We start from the raw sequence: 24,307 nt of genomic DNA, 5'->3' as shown, positions 1-24,307 counted from the left end.
TCCTCCCGAGCTGCCTGCCCCTTCCTTCCAAGGCGGTAAACTCTACTTTTCCCCCAAGTTCCAGCCAAAGTTCTCTCTTCAGCCAGGCCGGTCTTCTTCCCTGCCGGGTCATCTTTCAGCACATGGGGACGTCCTGGTCCTGCACCTTTAATATTTCCTTCTTGAAGAATGTCCAGCCCTTCTGGACTCCTTGGCTCTTCAGGAATGCAGGCCCTGTGGCTATTAGAAAACTCCTAGCTGCAAGTACCCCTTATGGTATGTGTAGTATTAGAAACTAACTTCCTATTATCATTTGAGTGCAGAAGGAGGTGGTGAAGGGTTTCCTCTGCATCAGTCTTTGCTATCCTCTTTCTCTTAGCTGCCATGCTTCATTTCATGGCACCCTCAGCCAAATGGGTGTGATTATAACCTTGCCAATCTACAGAATCCTGTGGATCCTGTCCCATATACCACTAAGCTACAGCCTCTTCAAAAACTTTGGCAGACCCAAGGGCCAGATGGGGACATCCCAGGCATTCAGCACATAACTTGGGACTGTTTCTGGTGTTATTCTATGTGTGGGATTTCCACAGATGGAGAGAAGTCATCCCCTCTTCTTCCAGAGAGGCAGCAGTTTTGGAATACCCATTGCAAGCATGCAAGCATCGTCTCCCACATCTGCTCAGAGGAAGGAGGAACTTTTTCTCTGGAGTAACAACATTCACGGGTAGTGAATGCTATGGATTGGTAAGACAGGTGGGCCTGTGATCACAGAGGCTTTTCTTCAGCAGGGGAACAGGTTAACAGAGCTCACAAAGAGCATCTTCTGCTGCAGTAGCAGAGGGAGCTCGGTGGGTGGAATAGCAATGCCCGTGCTGGTGCTGGCCAGCCTTACAAACACTCATCTCCTTCAGAAAGCTAAACCAACAGGCAAACAGGCAATGACTGGAGATATAACAACATGCAGTTATTAATGTTTCCACACTAAAAGCCTATGGTGCCTACTCCCTCTGGAGAGACAACCCTTTAGCACAGAGAGGTGGCTTTCCAGCACTGCTGCTCCAGCTCACATATCACTTGGTGTGGATACCTTTTAGAGGCTATAAATACATACATCCCAAGACATTGGCAGATTTGGCCAAGGACATTGACTTGTGGGTCATTTTGCTTCATGGTGTACTGCAAACCAGTACAGCAAAGTGCTTTCCGCCTTATGATGATAATTTTTGCAATGGAGGTAAAAAAAGCCAGAGTTTTCCTTGGAGGAAAGAGAGCAGATGGCAAAACCTCAAGGCATGCTGGATTTTGAGTAAAAAGGCCACATCATGAATGACTGGCTTCGAAGGCAAAGACCAGATATGATTTAGTCTGCTCTCTCCTATTCCTTTTATTTAAGGACAACAGCTGACTGCCTGTCCGGTGTGTTTCAAAGGGCTGCTTCACATGGCATGCTTCAACTCCAGGCATCTGCTCCTTCCAAAACACTGAATAGCCGTGGTGCTTCATAGCACCATTTACAGCTGTGAATTTCAGGGGCACTAAGCACCTGACCCCAAAAGGCTTCCAGGTGGATATTCAAGTGTGGAGACATTTGAAAATATGTGATGCCTTGAAGGCAAAGGAATTTTTTGTTTCTTTAGAGAAATGAGATTGTCTAACTCTTCCTATTCAGTGCTGAGCATATCAACCACCCATGCATTTATTCCAAGTAGTGGGAGAGTATAATGGCTGTGAAGAAGCATGTTCATTAACATTGTTGAAAGCCTTTGAGCCTGCTCATCTACCCCCTGAGGACCCGCTTCATGGAGAGGCTGACCTTCCTTCATCTTCCATCTCTCTTGGGCGTGATAGACTCACCTCCTCCTGAGTGAGAGGTAGCTTTTTGTGGACCATCTACTGAGTACACACGATGAAGGCAACTCTTGTGCCATTTCTCCTCCGGTGTCTTCATGAATATAGGTCCTGATGGACTGGAAGGAAAAACTGAGAAATTTCTAATTGTAGCATCAGCTCACAAACCCCATGTTGTTTGCATTTACCTTGACAACAGTTGCGTTGCAGTTCCCTTATCGTTATGGCTTTGCTTTCTCTGTGCTTTGACATTTTAAACCAACAGCCGATGTTGAAATAGAGTTAGGCTTTACTGAATTTTCCACTTTTGATGGCAATCTTGTCAGACCTCTCAAACCACAAAGACGTATGGGTGGTGAGGGAGTACTCTAAATGGCCAGACACCACAGGGAGCGGTGCTGACTGTTCAGCATGTCTCACTCTGAGTCACTGCTGCACCATGGATGAGGAAACAGTGCTTAGCAAGGTGCTATGTTTTGAACAAAACAGAAAAATCCGCCTTGGATTCACAGATATTAGAACTTTTGGGGAGAAAACATTGCTGTTTTAAAATAAAAAATAATAAAAGAAAGAGCTCTGCTGGATCAAGAAGCCCTGTGGGGAGTAAGACTGAAACATCAACTGGTGTCAGATCCCTTAAAACACTAAATGAGGAGTTCACCAATTAGCAGTGTATGTGAACAGCTCTCTGACCTAAGTTCACTTTACTCAGCACACATTATCTGATGGCTTGGAAATGAGAGGGAAGTTGTTGTCCCCAGGAGGCAGAGGGTCACCGTGATCTAATGTCTGCATTTGCAAAACCAGGACTTGTTACTCATCCCTTAAGCATCTATTTTAAATAGTATTATTTTTAAAAGTAGCCATGAGACGGACTTGGGAAGCAATTCCCTGTAAAAAAACATTGGTTCAAAGACTAGTATCCACTAGCCTTTTCACAGTGTAAATATATTCTGTGCATTTCAGATTTCCCCTGCAGTAAATAATCGATTAAGTCATGAAAGTCACATTATAATGAGAATGACATGATGCTTTAATGAGACCAGAGCTAGGAAAACTAAGCCAATTTTCTGTTCTCCTCAGAAATCAGGCTAAGGTTTATCATTAACATATCATGACCAGCTTTAATTAAGTAATTAATGACAGTAGCAAGATAATAGCAAGGTGCTTGGCAGTGTTATTCTGGCTGGTGTGTAGACACATCACAAAAATCTAAGCTTTGTCTAGAAAAGTTTAGAGCTCAAGGGAGAAGACTAGGATAGAAAGTCCACAGCTACCAACTGTGTTTGGTCAGGTGTGACCTAACTACAGGCTGATGACAAGGTGGACCCTTCTTTACCCTTTCTGTTGAAGCTGAACCCTAGATGAAGAAAGACCAAGGAAAAGGTCTCTCACTGGTAAGTAGCCGCTGGCACTCCCCCTAGGAGAAGCAAGCCCAGAGCTCTGTTCCTCACTCCTAGTGCTATTTATAAATTTCATACCATGAAGCAGGACCAGAGAAGTCCATGGTGCAAGGATCAATCATCACTCCTCATTCCCCACCCCAGAAGAGCCCAAACATGCCACAGAGGCAGGATCTCTTTTGCTTGCCTTCTGTTGCAGATGCAAAGCCTCTTTTTTTGCACAACAGCCCAACTGCAATTAGGGATGTGAAGGGTGGAGAGCGTTTCCTTCTCTCATGAACCTCCAGAAAAACTGTGAAGATGCTCACGTGGAAAGAGAAGCAGTGGTTTTGAAATCTCTTGAGCTGAGGGTGTGAAAGCCAAATCTCACCATTTCTAGGCTAGTGCTTGAACTAGCAGGTTTTTATACAAAAAGAATGAATTATCTGTTCCAGTTATGTTCAGGAAGAAAAAAAGCTAGCTGGTAATCTCTTCCCAAGGGGAAGATTATAGCTATGTATGGGAGTGTTCTGCAAATCCCCAGTCTGGATGATTGCCCTTGCCACTTTCTGACTGTGTGGCCAGGGGATGCCAAGGTGTGCAGTAATCTTCCACTCTCCAGCTTCCACAGGAAGAAGATGCGGGTGCACAGGCCGGAAGTCATGACCCATCCCAGTGAGGTCCTGGCTTGATTGTAGGGAGGACTATAAAGTGAATTGTGGATCTTCAGTATTCTGCAGCAAGGCAGACCCAAGGTACAAGCTGACACCAGATTTGGGCTTTCAGGTAAATACCTAAGTCCAAGAGAAAGGTGGAACTTTCAAGATTGACTTCTTCACATTTCAGACACGTTTCAGACTGTCTTAGCAATGTCCTGCTCAGCACCCTCCAAGTCACGGGCCCCGTTCTGGGATGCCAGCTCTCTTCATCGTGTCAGTGCCGTAGGTGCCTTAGCTCATGTAATGCTAAGGGCCTTCCAGCTGCCATTCTGTAGCCTGTCTTTCACTTGCAGCTTATTACCCTTTCTCCCAAGCTGCCACAGGAGCGTTTTCAAGAGCTTCTGGGGCAGTTGTTTTCCTGTTATCAGTTGTTTTCCCAAGTTGTTCTCACACTGTTGTTCTCATGCTGTTATTCTCATGGCCCTGAGCCTGCAAACAGGTTCTCAAAGGGAGCAATTGCCACCAGGGTGAGACTCCTACCCACACTTTCCCTTTCCCTTGGTGGTAGCTTTCAATGAGGTGACCCACCAATATACACGAAGATTAACAACCAGCTGGCATGCAACACCCACCCCGATCAAAGCGTGCTCTCAATGAGCAGGAAAAAAGTACAAATTCCCCCCAGACAGTTCCTGATGAAGACCATGTAGTTATTATGGCATCTTATATTGGTGGCACCCTGCTATACTGGAGAGGACACCCAACTGCAGGGCCCCATCACCCGTCTTTCCAGCTGGCCACTCAAAGAATTTTTCCTTTCCCTTCTCTCTCTTTCAACACTCATGCCTTGTTGTCACTAATAGGCTGGTAACAGCGAGCCCTGTTTGATAAGACAAATGGCAAACACGGTGCCCTAACTCAGGATGTGGTTATGACTATATCTGAGAAAACTAACTCATACATGTAGGCATTTGTCTTTGCAGATCATCGTTCTTTCAACCAGCTGATTCAGAAATGTACCGAGCACTTTCCAGGAAAGGACTTGTGAGATGTTCAGCCCAAATTAAGATCAGGTCTTTAAAGGAATCTCTGTCCCCCTATTTATTTTTTAAATTATGATCAACATTGCCAGTTTTACGCTGATGGCTTCTGTTAAGATTTCATGATGTTACAGAAATGTGGACCTACTTCCTTGATGCAAATAATGTCAGTTCTTGAGTGATGAATTTTTTTAATCGCCTTTATCTTTAGACCCAGTAATTAAGCCTCAGAAAGGGACTGTACAAACATGCTTGCATGCAAAAGATGATGCTCTGCATGGAGTAACTGATTATATTAGCAGCTTCAATTCTGGCTGGAGAGTTCCTTAGTCCTGCCAAAACTCAGGAGTCAATCCAACTAAGAAAGATAGAATTTCTTTGTATCTTTTCCAACTGCTGTTGGAGATCTGCTTCAGCCAGGGCCCTAACCAGCACAAACCCAGACAAAGCACTGGGAACACACAGAGATGCAGGAGGCTCAAACAGAAAAGAGTCTAACTTCCCAGCATCATGGAAGACAGCTGCAAGATGTTTATTAGCCATGTTGATACATGAGATAAAAGTAAAGATGAGTAACAAGCTTTTCACTTGAAATTGTGGCTGTCTCATAACCAGTAATACTCAACTGCCTCTAGGCAAAACCCTCCATCAGTCCCAAAGACAGACAGTGCCGTGAATGAGTAAACTGAAGCTGGGACACAGCGATTTCTCAAATCACTTGCCATTGCTGATTTTGACCCCTGGTGCTTTGCACTCAAGGAGACAGCTAGCAATGCCCTTGCTCCAGGTTGTTATTGGCTCGACGACACCTAACATAACTCACCCATTACACATTGTCTAGGGTTTGGCCGTCATGGCTATAAACAGCGAAATAAGGTGAGATAAGAGATTACCCAGATTACTGGCAGCTGTAGAAGCTGCAGAGCAACCTTGGCAAGGCTGCTTTTGCTATCTGGAAGAAAGCTGAGTAGAGAGGAAAACAAGGCTCTGCCCATACTGGGGGCATGGTCCTTGGCATCCTGCTAGGAGAGCTTGACACAGGCTGCCATCACCCAAGATTCATGTCAGGCCACCCTTTCAGCTCAACAAGGCTCTGTACAGGCTTAGGGCATCTCCCCACGCACATTTTCCAATGGCACAGCCCCGTTAAAGCTTCAGGCAGGCACGGGAGTTGCTAAAGCCTAAGGAGGCACCGCATGGCATCGGGGACCCTCTGCTTCGTCATATGCTTACCCTGAGCTGGCAGCAAAAACGGTTTACACTAACACACTCCACAGCTCCTATCTGTAACAGGCTAACCCTCATTAGAAAGCAGTTGGGGTCATTTCAGAATGAGCCCAGCGGATGCTCAGAGAGGTGGTGGATGCCCACACGTTAGCTGAGCCGTGGTAACTGTTCATGTACACGTTCTCACACCTTTGCAAGTAGCAAGGAAAGCGCATTCATCTAACCCTCTTCCACCGAGGCTTAACATAATGTGTTTTACCTCATGGCTGCCGTAGGCAAAGTATATGAATCAGTCAGCTATTGCAGCACAGCTGACATGTAAGAACTCAGCCATGTGTCTCAGCCCTCTGGGCTAACTATTGTCACAGTGTCCTTCCTCCTGCATTTATCTTGGCTTGTTTATGACCCTGTGTTGCTGGGTCACATCAGATTTACTTTGTGCCTTCCCTTAGCAGGGAACAGGTTCCCGTTGCATTTTTGCTAAGCAGATTTCACTTTTCTGGGCTACTGTAGTTTAGACTCTTCTCCCTCCATGCAGGGGGGTGGTTTGCTGAGCTTCAGAAGTATTTTCTCTGGTTTTACTTAAAGCCCCCATTGCCGAGCCCTTCTATTTGTATTCAGACGTGTTCCTCTATTGCTCTCCCTGCAAGTAATAAAGCTCTCTTCATAAGCAAGCAAACAAACAAACAAAAAATTAGCTTAGCACCAAAATCTGTTTAAAACAGATGAAGTTTAAAGCCTTACATAAAAAGTGGGGCTGATTTTTGCAGTCCTTATTGTACTCAGTGGAGCATTTTGTCATTATAACTCTGGACTATAGCAAAAGAACTGTCCTATAAAAGGCTGCCATAAATTGACCTTTTGTTGCAAATTCTGCCATTCAAGCATAAAGCAGCAAGAAAGGCTACATAAGCTGTGTTAAAAGTAGGTCACTGTGCATCCGCTGTTACCACGGCTGGTCCTGGCACTGTGTTAGCGACTGAGTTTCTTGGTTGGAGCACAAATACACTCGCAGGCAAGAAGGTGAACTCGTTACACAACTTCATAAGGTGTAGAAAGGCCAGCATGGTGTTGTGGGGGATTTAGAGCCTTGTTCCTAGCTAGGGCAAGACAGCTGTGGGCCTTCTATAAAGCTGCTTTCTGAAAAATAGGACGTCTTGGTGGCAGGGACACTGTTCCTGCAAAGAGCCTGGTGGCTGGCACTGTCACCCCTTAGGTAGGTCCTAGGACTGCAGAAGTGACACCAGGAGCTGGTGGGAAGCTCTACTGGTAATGCTGCAGCTCTAGATGCAGGTCTGTGTTGGCTGGCCTTGCTGATCCTCTCTCCCCACTGTGCTCCTGCCCAGAGCTGTGACAATGCTACCTGTGTGGGCTCCGTACCATGGCAGTGGTCCTCTTCTTGCAGCTCAGGGTGCCTTCCCTTTCACCAGCAAAGTGCTTGCTCTGTTATGCTCTGGCAGGTTGTGAGGTAGAGGGAAATAGAAGGGCGTGAAGAAACAACTTGCTCTGGATCTCATCTCTTCCAGTCTCATCTTTTTAGGCTCCACCATCACATAAAGTCACCCAGTCTACTGTAATGTTGGCTTGCTCTCAGCTAGAAAGCAGAAAGAAATAAATTTTTACCTCCTTCACAACTGCCTGAACTGTCACTGATTCTTCACTGTTCTTCCTCCAAAGCATTCAAATGATTTCGATCTTTGGAGCTCCAGGACAGTCCAAGTGAAAATAACAGGGGTGGCTTAACTCACCCTGTCCCCTTCCAGGGCTGCATACTATGGGTGATGCTTGTTAGAGGATCCCTGGTATTTTTTCAGCATTATCAACATGACTAAAGAGAAAGAAAATTGAATCCAAGCCTCCAAGAGTCAACAGGATCTTTCTCCATTATCTCCAGTGGGATGGCTACAGACAGTACCTCTGAAAACCACCACGCTCCAAGAAAATGCTTAAGTGCACAAAGTTGTAAAATGTCTTTCCGAATAGGAGTGAACAAAGCTCAGGGTCAAATGTTTCCTTGACTCAGACCCTACCCAGCATAATACAGATGATAAAAACTGAGTCATAGGAACTCCTCAAGAAAACAATTATAATATCCATGTTTCTCCTGACTGCCCAAGCTTATGTGACTCAGCTGCACTGACTGTCCCAAAACAAGACTGGATTCAAGATCCAAGCTCCTCCTGCAGACCCTGGCAGGTGATGGAAAGCAAGAGCACTTGCTAGAACGGGCAATCCCAGGGCCAGTTCTGCCTTGTGTTCAGCTCAAGGGTTTCCTATTAAATCTTTTACTTAGCAACAGGGAGGAGTCTTCATTTACTCTCCCTGACATAAAATGACATGACAGACTGAAAAAGATAATTTGTTTTCCTTTGTATCTCCATTACAGATTTACACGATGAAATAATATGCAGCCTTTGTGCATCATCTTCACAGCTGATTGAAAAATAAGGTATAGAATGTGTAGATTCAAAGACATTCAAAGTAACAGACTAGCTAGACTTTATGATTTGTGCTGAATTATTTACTGCACAATAAATTACTTATCTGTTTCAGTAGACAATCTGTCCACCCATCCCCTTCCGTGGGCTGCTGTTCAAAAGGGCTTAAAACTGTCAGCGGAGAAAAGCAGCAATGGAAGCAAGCCAGATGGTCACGCACAGTTACCAGAGGAAGGAACAAAAAATGGAAGCTGCTGGTTTTTTAAAAAAAAAAAATAAAATTACAGCACTGGATAGACGTTAAGCAGGAAGGTTCTTTCCAGTATTTCTCTGCCAGTTTTGAGTGGTCTCAAATGGAAGCACGGTTCCTGACACTGAATAAACACAGGCAGATTGGGTGGCCCAAGATCCCACAGAGCTAGAACACCACAGCTTGGTGGGGGACACCGTAAGGCAACCAAAACCAGCTCTGACTGGTTTATCTGACATACAAGGTGGTGCATTTAATTCTACTAGTTTTGAAGGATTTGCACCAATATACATTGAACACACTTCTAGATATTATAGGCTAAAAGGTCTGTGGCCTGTATTGCACAGAAGACTCAAACCTAAGCAGCCTGATTTAAAAAAAAAAATGCTCTGCATACGAGCACCAAACTTTTTAACTCGCCCCTGAAACAAGCATCACAGAATTTCTGTTATCTCTGTAAGCCTGATTTTCTGAAGAGCTTATGCAGTCAAACTGTGTGTTCACACATGTATATATGTGCATATGTGCCAATTCCAAAGACTCACAGAACAGTTGAGCCTGGAAGGTGTCTTTGGGGACCATCTGGTCCAACCCCTGGTCAAAGCAGGGGCAATTAGAAGCACTTGCTCAGGGCTGCATTCAGCCAGGTTTAAAATATATCCAAGGATGGAGACTCCACGACCTCTCTGGATAACCTGTTCCAGTGTTTGACCGCTAAAGAATGAAGAAGTTCTTTCTTATGTTCACACAGCGTTTCCTGTATTTCTATTTATGCCCATTGCTTCTCTGGTGGTGTCACTGGGCACCACCACTGAGAAGCATCTGGCTTATCTTCCTTACTCCCCCCCTCCCCTCCAGTCAGGTATTTATACACATTGATAAGGTCCCCTGCAGCCTTCTTTCCTCCAGGCTGAATAACTCCAGCTCCCAGCCTCTGCTTGTGTGACCCTTAATCATCCTTGTGGCCTTTTGCTGGACTCATTCCAGTATGCCATGTCTCTCTTGTACTGGGGAGCCCAGATCTGGACACGGCACTCGAGATCTGTCTCGGAAGGGCTGAGCAGAGGGGAAGGATCACCTCCCTTGACCTGATGGCAAAGCTCTGCCTAATGCATCCCCGGAGGCTGTTGGTCACCTTTGTCACAAGGGCACATTTCTGGCTCATGTGTCACTCCTCTGCATCTGCAAACATGCTAAGGGTGCATTTAGCCCCGTTATTTTGGTCACTAGTGAAGAGATTAAACAGTACTGGCCCTGCTATCAGCCCCCAGGGTACCTCAGTGGTGACTGGCTTCCAGCTGGACTTTGAGCTAGTGACAGCCCTGTGAGCTCAGCAATTCAGCCAGTTTTCACTCCTCACTGTCCGCTTACCCGGTCTGTACTTCAACATTCCGTGTTGAGGATGTTATGAGAGACGATGCCTACAGCCTTGCTAAAGTCAAGATAAACAACAGCCACTGCTCTCCTCTCATCCACTGAACCAGTCACCCCATTGTGGAAAGCTATTGGGTTGGTCAAGTGTGATTAGACTCTCGTGAATTCATGCTGACTACTCCCAATCACTTGGGATTATTGGCTCCCTCACTTTCCTGGGGATCATGGTGAGGCTGACCACCCTGTAATTCCTCAGATTCTCCTTCTAGCCCATGTGGAACACAGGAGTAGCATTAACTTTCCACCAGGTCTCAGGAATTTTGCCAAGTTACCACAACCCTCACAAAGACGTTGGCCAGCTCCCTCAGCACTCTTGGGTGCATACCATCAGGTTCCATGGACCTGTATATGTCTAGTCTGGCTAAATGTTCCTTAAATTAATCCCCATCCATCAAGGGAAAGTCTTCCTTTCCTTGCTCCAGATTTTCCCACTGGTTTCAGCAACCTGGGATTCCTGTAGCAATAAAAGCGCAACAAAACAAAACAAAAAAAAAGGGGGGAAGAAGGCAACGAGTACTCTGAACTTTTCTGTGTCCTTTGTTACCAGTTTCCCAGCCCTATTTTTGTCTTATCATCACTGCAACAAAGGCTGCTCCCGACCTTCACACTGCTGACCGGTTCTTCCTTGTTGGTAAGTGTCAGGTAGAGAAGAACGTTTCCCTTTGCTGGCTCCTCCATCACCTGCATCAGGAAGCGGCTTATCATCGATGCACACCAGAAACAGCCTTGATTGCTTGTGCCCTGCTGTGTTGTCCACCCAGCAGATATCAGGGTGGTTCAAGAACCAGGACCTGCAAACATAAGGCTTCTTCCAGTTGTCCTCTGCTTCTTCCCAATCAGGTGATCCGTAGCAGACACCCACCACCATTGCTCACGTTGGTCTGCCCTTTAATCCTGACCCATAAGGTCCCAGCTGGCTCATCTCCTCTCCCTAGACAAAGCTACATGCACTCCCACTCCTCTTTCACAAGAAGCTCTCACACCCTCACAACTTCCGAATCTTCTAGTCGATTTCAAAGAAATATCTATCTCAAGCATGTGAAGTTCCTATTACGTCTTTCATGGAAACATATCTGCATAGCTGGGGAGAAGGGTGGATGGATGGACCCACGATAGGACAGTGGGATGCAGGAGCTACTCAACCCCTCTTAGACACTGGAAATCCAGTTATAGGACCCAAATAAATGGGGACCCAAATAAAGGGGAAAGTCAGACTACGTTATTTCTACTGTGTACAAAGCAGTTCTGTGTCTTTTATAGAAGCGTTGTGAGGATTTGGACTTTCTAAAATAGAAAAAATCTGAATGTCATTCTTAGGAGAAAGGAACAGCTACATCACAGGACATCCCAAGGGAACTGAAGAAAATATGTGAGGTGTTCCTTACAAAGCAGGAGTTCAGATCATAAAGTTTTTATCCAGTCCTATTATTGCCTGTACTTTCCATAAAAAATTTAACTGAGCTACAGCTCCTTAAAAATAAGGTATATACTTCAGGATTTTGTACTATCAGAGAGATTATGAATATCATTCGTAGGGTCATACACATGTGGGGCTCCCATTTCTAACTATGAGCACTGGAAGCTCCCACTAATACCAATCATTTTTATAGTTTTCATAGAATGGTTTGGGCTGGAAGGGACCTTAAAGATCACATAGTTCCAACCCCCCAGCCACGAGCAGGGACACCTTCCACTAGACCAGGTTGCTCAAAGCCCCGTACAGCCTGGCCTTGAACACTGCCAGGGATGGGGCATCCACAGCTGCTCTGGGCAACTTCATCCTGTGCCTCACCACCCTCACAGTAAAGAATTTCTTCCTAATATCCCATCTGAATCTACCCTCTTTCAGCTTAAAGCCATTCCCCCTTGTCCTATCGCTACACACCCTTGTGAAAAGTCCCTCCTCCAACTTTCTTGTAAGCCCCCTTTAGGTCCTGGGAGGCTGCTACAAGGTGTCCCTGGTGCCTTCTCTTCTCCAGGCTGAACATCTGCAAGTCTCTCAGCCTGTCTTCACAGGAGAAGTGCTCCAGCCCTCTGATCATATTTGTCCCCCCTGGCTCCGGACTCCAGCACTTCCATGTCCTTATGTCGGGGGCCCCAGAGCAGCACCACACAAGCTATTACCATTTGTTTGTTCTTTACTGAAGGCCAGTGACATGCTTATACCAAGCTTATAGAAAAGAACAAAATACCCCCCACCTAAGACTCCAAAGCTCCGAACGGCTCCCACCAGCTGTTTCAGAGCCCCTCATCTCTCAGATTTACACAAGAGGAAGAGGGAATGAATCCATTCCCTGGCTAAAGTTACAAACTGCCCTTCAAATCCTGAAGAATTATTCTGCTGGCTGTTGTTGACAATATGTTTATTAGTCTCCTTGTGTAAACAGCCATATGTTCTGTGAAAAGAAAATTGGATTTAAATCAGAGTTCCCAAGCCTGTTTGTGAATACGAACTTCTTGGAATTCTTTTAAAGCTTATCACCATTTGCCTGCTTTCTAAATGAGCAGGAATGAGGAACAAAAACATCAGTTGTTTACCTCAGGCAGGTATCATCTCCTCCAACACATCTACTCTAGTGCCAAAGTCCAACCCCAATTTGGGATTGCTGCAGGTTGGTCGTGGAAGGAGTGCTCTGCATCAGTGTCCTGCTGAGCAGAGCTCAGAGCTGCTCCCAGCACAGCAGGAGCAGCCCTCACCCCAGGGAATGATGGCACAGCTGGCCCCATGCTAAGGAATTAGAAGCTCCTTTCTTGAAAGGGTTCTTTGTTTCCATAAATCACAGGTAAAAATCTTAAAAGCACCAATCTTTTTCAAAAGTGACGTGAAGCCCTTGAGCTCAAGTCTCCAACAATGCTGCAGCCGAGTTACCTGATCACAGGGATCCATAGGATCCAACATGCCCAATTACTTTTGAAAATTTGGGCCAAGAGCTTGAGTTTCACCAATAAGAAATGGAACAAGGACTCCAAAGTGCTTTTTTTTTTTTTTTTTAAGAGTACTTAGCTGTCTTAATACGGTATTGTGAAACGCATCAGTAGGGCCAAAGCACCCCTTGTAATTACACAGATAAGAACATTTTTTTGTGTCTGTCTGTTGGTTTTGAAAAGTTTACCCCAAATCTATAGCTACTTGTCCACCTGTCCAGAAGCCCAACCATTCTTGAAGAGGATCTGCTGTCAGTTACACCTTGCAAATTATCTTGATATCGACACACATGGCGGCTAGATTCTTCCACCAGGTCAGAAGGGCGCTTTGCTAGGAATTTGTATGAAGTGACGTCACACAGAGGCAGCCCTGCAAAACTGTGCGGTCTCTCCCTTCCCCATTACTATGTGACCAGCATTAGATATCATTCGAGTGCCAGATGGAGGCTGAAAAACAGCCTTCTAGGCTCTTGTAAATCTGTCTTGTAAATGCAAGTTGGTGTCCCAAAAGACTTTTATATTACCTGCAAGGGGACCACTCCGGAGTCAATGTCAGGAGATTTGTGTCACCGTGAACGGTCCTCCTTAGAAGATATTCTGCAGCTCTAAATCATTTGTAATGTATTATTGCTGTAACAGTCACAGGACATCTTAAGCACAGACGTCCTTTCTATTCGTACTGCCAACGTTCAGGATGTAAATTTATCGTGTGCTTCTATAAACCTGGTTTGGAGAAAAGCTTTCTCTCACATACAAACATTTCAAGTATTAAACTTGTCTCGAGTAGAATTCTGTGTTTTCTCCTCCAAAGAGTTCTGATATGAAACCCCAAAGTAATCCAAAAGCAGTGAAAATAAGAACAGAAGGGTTTTTTACTTAGTTATAAATACAAACAACAACAAAACTAGGAGAAAACCCATGAAGCTGTTATTTTCATTCACTCACATCTGCCCACACTGCTTCCGTATAAAAGACTGTAGAATTAATATCGAAAGTGTTATAAAAGAAATTTCATCTGTAGACCTGAGGCTGACCTGGCCTTTGTGGGTTTTTTTGCTAAATCAGAGGCGGTGTTTTTCTTGTTGCCACGTCCATTCGCCAGCAGAAGCTCATGGTAGCTGCATGCTGCCCTTCCACAGCGATGTGCTGGAGATCATTCTGTGTGCATGCCTCATGTTAGCATTACTGCAAATGACACAATGTGCTAGTACAGATGTCAGGTGAGAATTTCACGGTTACGATAAAAATCAGTACAAAGCCTGTAGCTGGCCAGCATATCAGGAAACCTCTGCAGATTTATGCAATCCGGTTTGTTCCAGTTACATCAATCAAAAGTGCCCTGGCTCAGGAAAAATAAAGCAACTACAAACAATTATTTTCAAATAACAAAACTCCTAAACTATAATTAAAGAAACACTGAACTCTGCTTTATTCCCATATAAAAAAACATTCCATACATATCAGGGATTCATCAGAATTCCCCTTCCTCTGTCTTGCCGCCTTGTAAAATTTACTTTTAATAACTGTCAGCTTCCTGCACCGCAAAGCTCTCTCTTCTGTTTTGCTGTTATTCACTGGGGCAAAATGAAAGGCTGAGGCAAGAAGACAATGCAGGTGTGTTTATCCTGGGTCAGGGCAGAAGGAATTTGCGCTCCAGCAGGAGTGGAAACACAAGCAAGGGGCTAATGAGTTGTTTCCAGCCTTTGCCTGCTGCAGTGGGAGGTCTCCTAGAGGGGCTTGCTAAAAGACACCAGGCAAAACTGCACCTCCACCTGCATCTCCTACTCCCACGTGCTGCCCACCGTGATGGCTTATCTTGGAGGGAATGTGATCATCCTCTTCCTATTGTAGGAAGTCCCAAACTTTGCAGAGAGCAGAGGGGTGGGAGGCATCTTAAATACTGCAATTTCCCCCTGAGAAACCATCCTGCTTCCCTCACAATCTGAAACCTTATCATGGCAACCAGGGAGTAAGCACCAGGGAGAGGTTTCAGTGCCTTTTATCCTGCCCGTGTCTCCCAACTGGAAGCTTGGAAATAACACAATCCAGTGCACATGTTATAGGGCATCTCTCTCTTACTGCGGTGCTCTTCTGATGAGGCCAGAAACCCTCATTGCACCATGAAATACCCTTATGGAAGAATATGATGCCACTGCACAGAGGTGACGGGACAGGTTTTAGGAAGCATTGAGCTCACTGCAAAGGTAGATAAATCTTGGGGAGAGATTTTTTCAATTGTTTAAATCCCATTGATTTTCGTGGCAATTAGGTGTTAGTCACCTTTCAAAAATCCCACTAAGCACCACTCTCACACCCTGGCTTTTAGCTAGCAATGGACAGTGCCTATAAAACCACATTTTCTGGGGGGGTGGGTGGGTAAGAGGGTTGAGGAATTACTTTCCTGAGAAAGTACAGGGAGAAATGAAGCTTAAGAAACTGAAGTGAAAAGAATTATACTTTGAACCCACTGTGTAGAATTCTATATAAAACATATAAAAATCCTGACAATACAGTGGTCAGGCAACTAGATGTTGGTTTTTTTTCCCTATACTTTATAGACTTGACAATTTCATCTAACATCCAACAGAATTCTATTTCCCAGACCCAGCTCTCTGTTTCTTTAACACACACACAGTGTGTCAGTGCAGAAACAAGCTGCTATTCCTGCTACAGGATGATGGGAAGATACATCTTTGCTACACACGTAGTGTAATACTGACCCGGAGCATTGACTACAGCCCCACACACCATTACGCCAGGAGCTGCACAGAGTAGAATGAACTGGAGAGCAACCCGGGAGGGCCCTTGAAGGGAGGGAGTCAGAGCACATGGTGCTTTTATGATTGCTTTGCAGTTAGGTTGAAAGTGACCTCTTTCCAGTCCTGGAAGGAGATGGGAAGAAAAAAAAAAGCAGTGGAGGGACTTGCTTCACATCCTTTCTCCATGATACCGACTGCCACCGGTAGCTGCCCTTCTCTAAAGAGAGTTTTTCAAAGGTAAGCATATTTCCAAAAGCCAGTGTAAGCACAAACAGCTACCATACATGCAAATCAAGCATCCTCCTCAGTCTTTAAACGTGTGACCAGTTAAAGCATTCATGCTAATTCCTGCTTACAAACATCCTTAAATTACCACAAAATACTGTGAAGGAATGCCTGCATAGGTAATAGACAAATACTAAAAACACAGGAGAAAGAGCTGTTTTTCCAAAATAAATCCAGCAGCTGATCTTCAATTACAAACATGGTCCAATAGCTCATTACACCACTTTGAAGCTCATTGCTTGACCTATCTATAGACCGTATTTAAGCTTATTTAAAACCATTTCAGCATAAATGCTGGCATTTCTGAACACATTTTGAACACCCAGTCCCCTCACCAGATGTTTTTGCTGGCTAAGGATATTCTTGCACATGGATTTACTTTTTTTATTGTTGTTGTTGGGAACATCCACAGAGAGTTTTCTGTACATATTGCAGAGCACTACAAAATCGAAACCCAGCATCCTGCCAAAGCAAACACCTGGAAAACAGTGTTCTCAGCGTATATACTCTTCAAGAAAGTGGGAGCTCTGGGCTCGTGCCCTCTGAGGTTTCCATTAGGCTAAAGGAGAGGATCTTCCTCTTCTCCCCCAAATCACACTGCTGCCCAGGTACATTAGATGTAGATTTGAGCATATTTGATTTCCTGTCAATACCTCTGGGAATGAACAGGAGCACTGACCTCGGCTCCCAGGCAACTTAATGCCTCCGTTTTCAAGCATCAATCAATTTTAAGGTTCACTTAACTTTTGAGGGCGCATGAAGAGCCTGAATAAAGACTCAAATTAAGTGTCTCAAGTCATGATGAGGTGGAATTTAAGTCTAGTGTAGCTCTACTTATTCAACAGCAGCAGCTCAAATGCTGATAGCCAAATGCTTGTAATCAATTCTTCGCAAACATCAAGGAGAGAATTGATAGAAAATACTTAATAAAAATGTAAAAAAAAAACCAAACAAAAAATGCAGAAAAATGTAATCTACTCATGAACAACTTATGAGTAATAAAGTTACTCTGTAAAAAGTTTGACAGAAGCCTTTGCTTGAATTATGCCACAGATGCCCTCAAATGCTTGATTTTTTTCCCAGCTAGAGCAAAACACTCCCTTTAATACCAGAAGACAAGGGGGTGCTCTGTCGATAGAGTTGAGCTGTACTGTCATGAAAAAAAGCCTTCAGGGGCAAACAGAGCAATTTAAAGGTTTTTGGCTTTTTTTTTCCTGTCCAGCTCTAGGCTGATGGGCTCAAAGGAACATGCATCATCCGCTGAACTGGAGCCACACGAGTTGCCCTCCCCTGAAAGCCAGGATGCAGAGCCTTCTGGAGAAACTCCGGGCACTTCTTCCTGCTTCTCCCACATCACTGGGAAGTCCCATGCAATCTTTTTCCCTGTCCCCTTTGTGAGACAGGAAAGCCTTGAAGAAACTGAAGCCGCAACCTCCTGACTATAAAATACAGACCGAGGCAGGCAGCACACCCGAGTAGGTGTATGCGTGACAGGAGAAGGCAGCTCAGAGGTGGGGGTGGAGAGGACTGGGACAAAGGCAAGGAGAGTAGGCTGCCAGCAGCAAGACTGGGCAAGCCCAGCTGCAGCAAGGGTATGAAGTTCAAGCAGGGTGGCGCACAGCAAGGTGCAGGTTCTGGCCTCCCGTACACACTGCATGGTGGCACCAGGAAAGCATAAAGCCTCCCAAGACACAGCAGAGAGAGAAAATCCAAGTCAGGAACATGGCCTGTGAGAAAATACCTTCTAAAAGTTAGTGCTTTGACAAGGAGGAGCTGATCTGGCAATGGGGTGGTTGATGTGGAACAATGTGGGCTCAAAATCTTTTTTTTATACCTTGCCATGAAAATATCAGTTAAATTACAGACCATGTATCAGATTCATATTTCCATCATTCATAGACATTAAAAAAAAAATAATCACCCTCAAATGCCATCACATTATCTATTAGGCTATAAGTAAGCACAGAGAGGGGGTTCTATTATTTCCCTGCCTGCACAAGGCTCCTCTGTGATCAGAAGTATTAACTCAAACTAAATGATCATTGACTCCCAAACACCACCTCTCCTTCCATCAAAGGAGTTAGGTAGCCAAATGGCAACACTCCTAAATCCACTAATATAGAGGCAAGCTTTTCTGGGGATGCCTCAAAAGCTGTTTTGCCAATTTAGACATTAAAAAAATAAATAAAAATCTGCGTAACCAAAACTGCACAGGCAATGGTACCCAGGTCATCTCTTTCACTGCCTCCTGTCTGTGCTGCCCAGCAGCGGTGCACCCCCACCAAACAGGCAGCACAGCCCACTCCTGCCGCCCCCACACAGCCTGTACGTACCACCCTGCATGTGCCCCCCTGCAGCATTACGCCATTAGATCCCAAGCAGTAAGGCCACAGGTGGGTCCTTCCTTCCCTCTTTACACCCCATGCAACAAGGCAACTGCTGGCCCACGTCAGTTTTTCTCTTTATTGTCTGCATTTTCAGAAGTTTACAGAGCCAAAATATACTCAATTGCTTAACCCAGGCCATCATCTGGATCACAATCGAGATTAAGAAATCTGCGTTTTGTGTATTTCTGAATAAAGTGCCTTCAGGTATCTTGAAGTAATACATTCATTTTCAGCTCTGTGTCAGCAACAATTTTGTCTCACCCCCTTCATATTTTTTTTTTAATATGAAATGCATTCAGACAGAACCCAAATCTTTCCAAAGCTAACAAGGAAAGGATTTCTTCCTCTGATTGAAGTGGAGTTAGCCAGGTTGTGACAAAGCACTGCATGCCGAGACCTGTATGATGCCAGCAATGAACACATATTAAGATGAGAGGAGTCACTGTAAAACTTTGGGCAAAGGGGTTGGGCCCATCTCTCTACAACCTGATGTGTACCTCTTTATTTCAACAGCAGACAAACAGCAAGACCAGATTATTTACAAGAGTGTGGAGCTAAATCCTGACAGTATTTTGTTTCTTCTGTAGTTAATGACAGAACAGGTGATTATGAAAAGTAACTGAAGTATTTCTTCCCAGATTGGATGATTCATAACTCCATGTTGATGCCATTGTCTCCAAACCAAAGGTTGTTGAGGGTGGTGAGAGGAGGAAGAAGGAAGAAAAGAGAAGGCATCAGGTACTAATACGGTGTACTGGCAGCAATCTCTGCAATCCTGAGCCACCCCTACATGCACTCCTTAAGCTGCACGTACAAATGAGGATGCAGTTCAGCACACAGGTAGGAACAGGAGTAAAACATTTTTTTAAAAAAGTACAAAAGTAATACCTACATGGAAGGCAGCAAGTTAAGTGCAAGCAATATTCTAGACATTGGGTCATGCACATTAAAGCCCATAATTTCTCACATTAGACCATCACTTGGTCTACCCCAAAATGAGTAAGTCTGAGTAAACCTCAGAAAAGTCTTTGTCAGAGCACAGGGCAGAGAAAGGCACCGGTTAACATGTGCTACATCCTCACCTGCCTCAGTCAGAATAACTAGAACAAAGCCAGCGCAGCTGTGCCAGTTCACACCAGCTTAAGTATGACCTGTTTAAACATTTTTGGATGGAGTCCAGTGATAGAGTCTAGACATTGTTATTCAGAAATAACTTGATCTTCATCTTTTGCTTTTGTACAGAAAGGAAGAGGAAATGTATGTCACAAAGCAACGTTTCACTCAGAACAGCAGGGAAAGACAGGATGGTAACCCAATTAAAGGCAGATCAGAAATCTTTCAAAGCCATTTATAAAGAAACAAACTATCTCCATCCATCGGTGACTGAATGAAAAGAGATTGCATGGAGCAAGGAATCAGGTGATCTGCCTTGCAAAATCTTCTTCGCCTCGGAGAACAAAATTCAAGAGCCCATTTCATCAGCCTTGCCCCTTCGGTCACTGCTGCAATCTTCTGCTTTTATCTTCCTCAGTTCCTGATCTGGCAGACCCAGCACCCAAGAAAACAAGTCTTGCTACTGTCTGCTATCTCATGTTTGCAAGGGGAAATCTAAGGAGCTTGCAAGGTCTTCTGTGTTTAGGGGCTATGTCAAACAGCACTGGGGGTTTTTTGCCCCTAGTTGCTTACTAGAAAGAATGTCTGAAGCAAAAAATACAAAATGTTAGAATTAGAGAAGGTATCTTTCTGGTCTTCATTGCCTCCAGGTCTCCTGGTCATAAAGTTTTATTTTTAGCTTACTTCTCTTTATGTAACTTCCACAGAAGAATTTGGCATGCTCCTTCCACACAAATATCTGCATTAAGAACAGGGAGATGAGGGATTCTTTGAAAGGAACATCTGTGAAGTCTTTGTCCTACAGCTTCCCGAAGGCCCTGACATTCTGTCTCTTCCTTTGCTTCTACATCAGCTTCTTGTCTCCTCATATGCAGCTTTTAAGTATATTTTTAGATAGTTGAACAATTCAAACAGTTTGCCTGGAGCCAACATTTAAACTTAGACCTATATTTTCAGAAAAAATAGATTTAAAGTTAGAATACTTATTTAGAAGCTTCAAAAAGGTCGATCCCCTGCTGACATTTTTACATACCTTATTTTTGTAGCTTCTTACATTTCAGATGAAAAATTTGTACGTTATAAAGAAACATATCATCTGTTTCAAGAGAAGGAAAAAGAGGTCACTAAATTCTATCATAAAATGGCAGACTTATTTGCCTGTACTTCTCAGGCTAAGCTCAGCGCAACTGCTTTAGTACCACGCAGACTACAATTTGATGAGATGCTGAAGTCTGTGTTCAAGGTCCTAGCACCTTATCTCAAACATCATGCACACGTGACAAGCACTATTTCAATAAAGCTCTCTCAATTTGCTAGTTCTCTCTTACCAAAAAGATTTTTTTTAGGTTAATGCAGCAAGGGTAACCAGTATGCTGAATTGCATGCTATCTGTTCTCCTGTAGCTGGCCGAAACCAGCACAAACCTCATCTTGAGAGCCTTTGTGAGTTGAACAGAAGTACGCTCATAGCCTGCGCACAAGTCTCATCCAACAGGACACAGCTTCTACTTGCCAGTGGGGAACCACAGCCTTAGAAGATACATTGAGATGAAAACCAAAGGATCCCTGCGGCTATCAGAATGGATACAATGGTTAGAAATTCAGGAGTAAAAATGCCAAAACACAGCCCTTCATCTCACGAGTGTGTTCCACCTCAGATTGCAGGATTTGTTGGAAGACAACAGTTAAGCTTGACACACAGATTAGTTCTCTAAGAGAACTCCAGCTGCCTCCACCACTGTCTGTCTTCCAGTTCCAGGGAACCCAATTTCTCAACCTTACTCAGGTATCTGTTGAGAAATTGTCTCCATTGGCAATATGAAGATGCTACAGAGAGATAAAGGATGGGGAACTCCAGCAGATTTTGCCTGGAAAACAAAACAGTGGTTCCAAGGACCTCACCCCTTTCTTGCTGGACAACCCTGCCTTAGGTACCCAGCTGGCTTCTGGATGATCTGATGATACTAACCTCAGAAGCTGAAGACTTGCTTCCTCCCGCAGATGAGGTCTATGATCAGCAGCAAGGCTGTGCTGGCCCCAGACACTGCCTAACAGGAGTTACACAGAAACTTCTGGAAAACCACTTGTGGTTCAAGGGTTGCAACGCAGTTGCTGCTGCCTTAGCTATACCTGCTCACCATGGAGATTGCTGCTGTTATCACCTGCCTACCTGCTTCCTCTATTGCTGCTATTTCATTAAGCCCTAGACTGCTAGTACAAAAACAAATAAACCCAAACACTACAGTTCTTGCTTTCTTCCAGCACCACTCCTGGTGTGACTCCTCCAGCTGTCACCTCTTCACTCTGTATCTGCTGGTGATTCATGTCCCTTTCATGCCTCCCATACAAACAATACCAGCTACCATCAAAAAATCAGTGTTTTTGAAGACCGCCACAACTGCAGTCCTGATACTGGGATACTTCCCTTCCCCATACTGTTAGCAGCATGGCTTTTCCTGGCGATTACTGCGGGCATATCCTGTGATGTTGAATTTGAGGAGACAGAGCAGAATGAAGACCAGAACAGCAGTGGGGCAACTTGACCTTGACAGTCAAGGAAAAGTGTTTAGGTGACTAGGACCAGCAGATGGAAGGGTTCAGACAGAATGGGACTATGTAAAAAAAAGAAGTTGTGATGAGGCCATATTGGAAAGACAATTTACCACTTTTCAGCTCATCTCCAGTTTCTCTCCATGGTATTATGTTCTTATCTACAGCACACGTAAAGTAATCCGAAAAAATTTAGTCTTCTTGTGGCCTCAAAATGGAAATCTAAAACAACTGGATATTTTTGATTTTTACTTATCTGGGCTTCAGCTCTGCCTTAGTAAAACAAGGAATTATACTCATCTCTAGAAAGGTATGAAAATGAATTCATTCATATTAGCGATAGTTCCGAGAACCACAGGGGAGCCTGTGAGGAAATTTAACATTTGTGACTTCAGTGTAGTATTAAACAGAACTCACTGGAACGTGGTCCGAAGCAGCACAGTGAAAATGTTAGAGCTGATCATTCAGCAGACATCATCCCTTTTTTGCACTGAATAAAGCAAGCATCATACAGAAAATATAGCATGTAGTCATGCAATGAAAACCTGTATTGTAACACATGGAATAGGTATGAACTAAGGTAACATGGCAGATGTTAATTCTTACACTTATGTTCAGAGTTACTACATTTGTAACTCAATTTTCTTCTACTATAGCTTCTTGGATGAAATATTAGTATACACTAGCAAAAAAGAAATTCAAACCAGACAGCTGAATGTCATTTTTTCCCCCTCTAAGGAATGTCACATTTGGAATGGCCCAGTGGGCAAAGGCGAATACATAATGGTTATTCAGAAAGCAATTAGATTCTGACCGCAGGGAAACGTTTTCTGAATGGATTGAGCTTTAATAGAATAGACCAAATAGTCTTTTTTGTTCCTCTATTTCTTATATAAGGAATCTTTTTTCCATAGAGTTAAGATCTGGGTTAATGATGAACAGATAATTATACTCTTCACACAGTTCTTCACTATGAAGTCATACATGCATCTTAATAGTTACAACAACTGCATTCTAAGACAGATGTAAATGAAAAAGTGGCTAAAGATATTTTGAGGTAAATAATTTTACACATGCCCTTAACTACAAGCAGTTACAGTACTGAATTTTTAGCCTTTTCATTTACAGAGATGTGGTATCACAGGAGTAGTCAGTGTTTTGGGCTGATACAGACAAAAAGAGCTAGTAGTAACCCAAGCCAAAATTAAAAGGGATTTATTTGCCTTTGAGCAAATTGTAATGATTTAGAGATCTCACATCTTCTTGTGCTGCTTCTTTCAGTTCTAAGACATGAGAAGTTACACTGTACTTAGAGAACTAATAAAAAACAGGCTTAATTCTGCTTTCAACAACGCAGACAAATCTCAAAGCAAAAGCAAGAGGGTTCAAGAAGGTTATGTAAACTAACACTACCACCAGATCGCATCAAAGGCTAAACAGCAGTGGAAAATAATAAGGCGGCTACAAATCAGTGTAAGAAAGGTTAGGTCTTTACAACATCTAATCTCACACCTCTGTAATGACAAACTGCAAATATCTATGTTACCTGAATAACCAGTAGTGGGTAACACAGTACAGGCTTTACAGACGCAGAAGAAGGCTGGAGAAGAAAAAATAAAAAAAGTTTTCTCTCTTCTTGAATACATTCTTATATCAAGAGCAGGCTGGCAATTTACCCCAACCTAAAAGGTGCAAGGTAACACAGAAGAGAAATAGCTGTGCTGAGTAGCTGCAGAGAGAAACACACTCATCTATCCCATCACAGTAGCCATGCTTTTTACCTGCATGAATATTTTTCATTATTCCCAGTAAAAATAAGAGACTCTACTAAAAGAGCACATTACTGCCTCAGCTCAAAAAGCATTGACATCTTACAGATTCATTTTTCTAGGGAGTTTATCAGCTCTAAGTTGTGACAATTATGTATGCAAGGGCTGCTTCAAGCAGGTTTGAATATACCAGCTGTTGCTGGCCTTCTGACAGAATCAATTTCAAGTGTCTCTAATTAGCAGTGAGATTAGGTGCTCTC

Source organism: Falco punctatus (genome assembly GCF_963210335.1).
Source record: "Falco punctatus genome assembly, chromosome: 3".
NCBI lineage: Eukaryota > Metazoa > Chordata > Aves > Falconiformes > Falconidae > Falco > Falco punctatus.
This window is presented reverse-complemented; position numbering follows the sequence as displayed.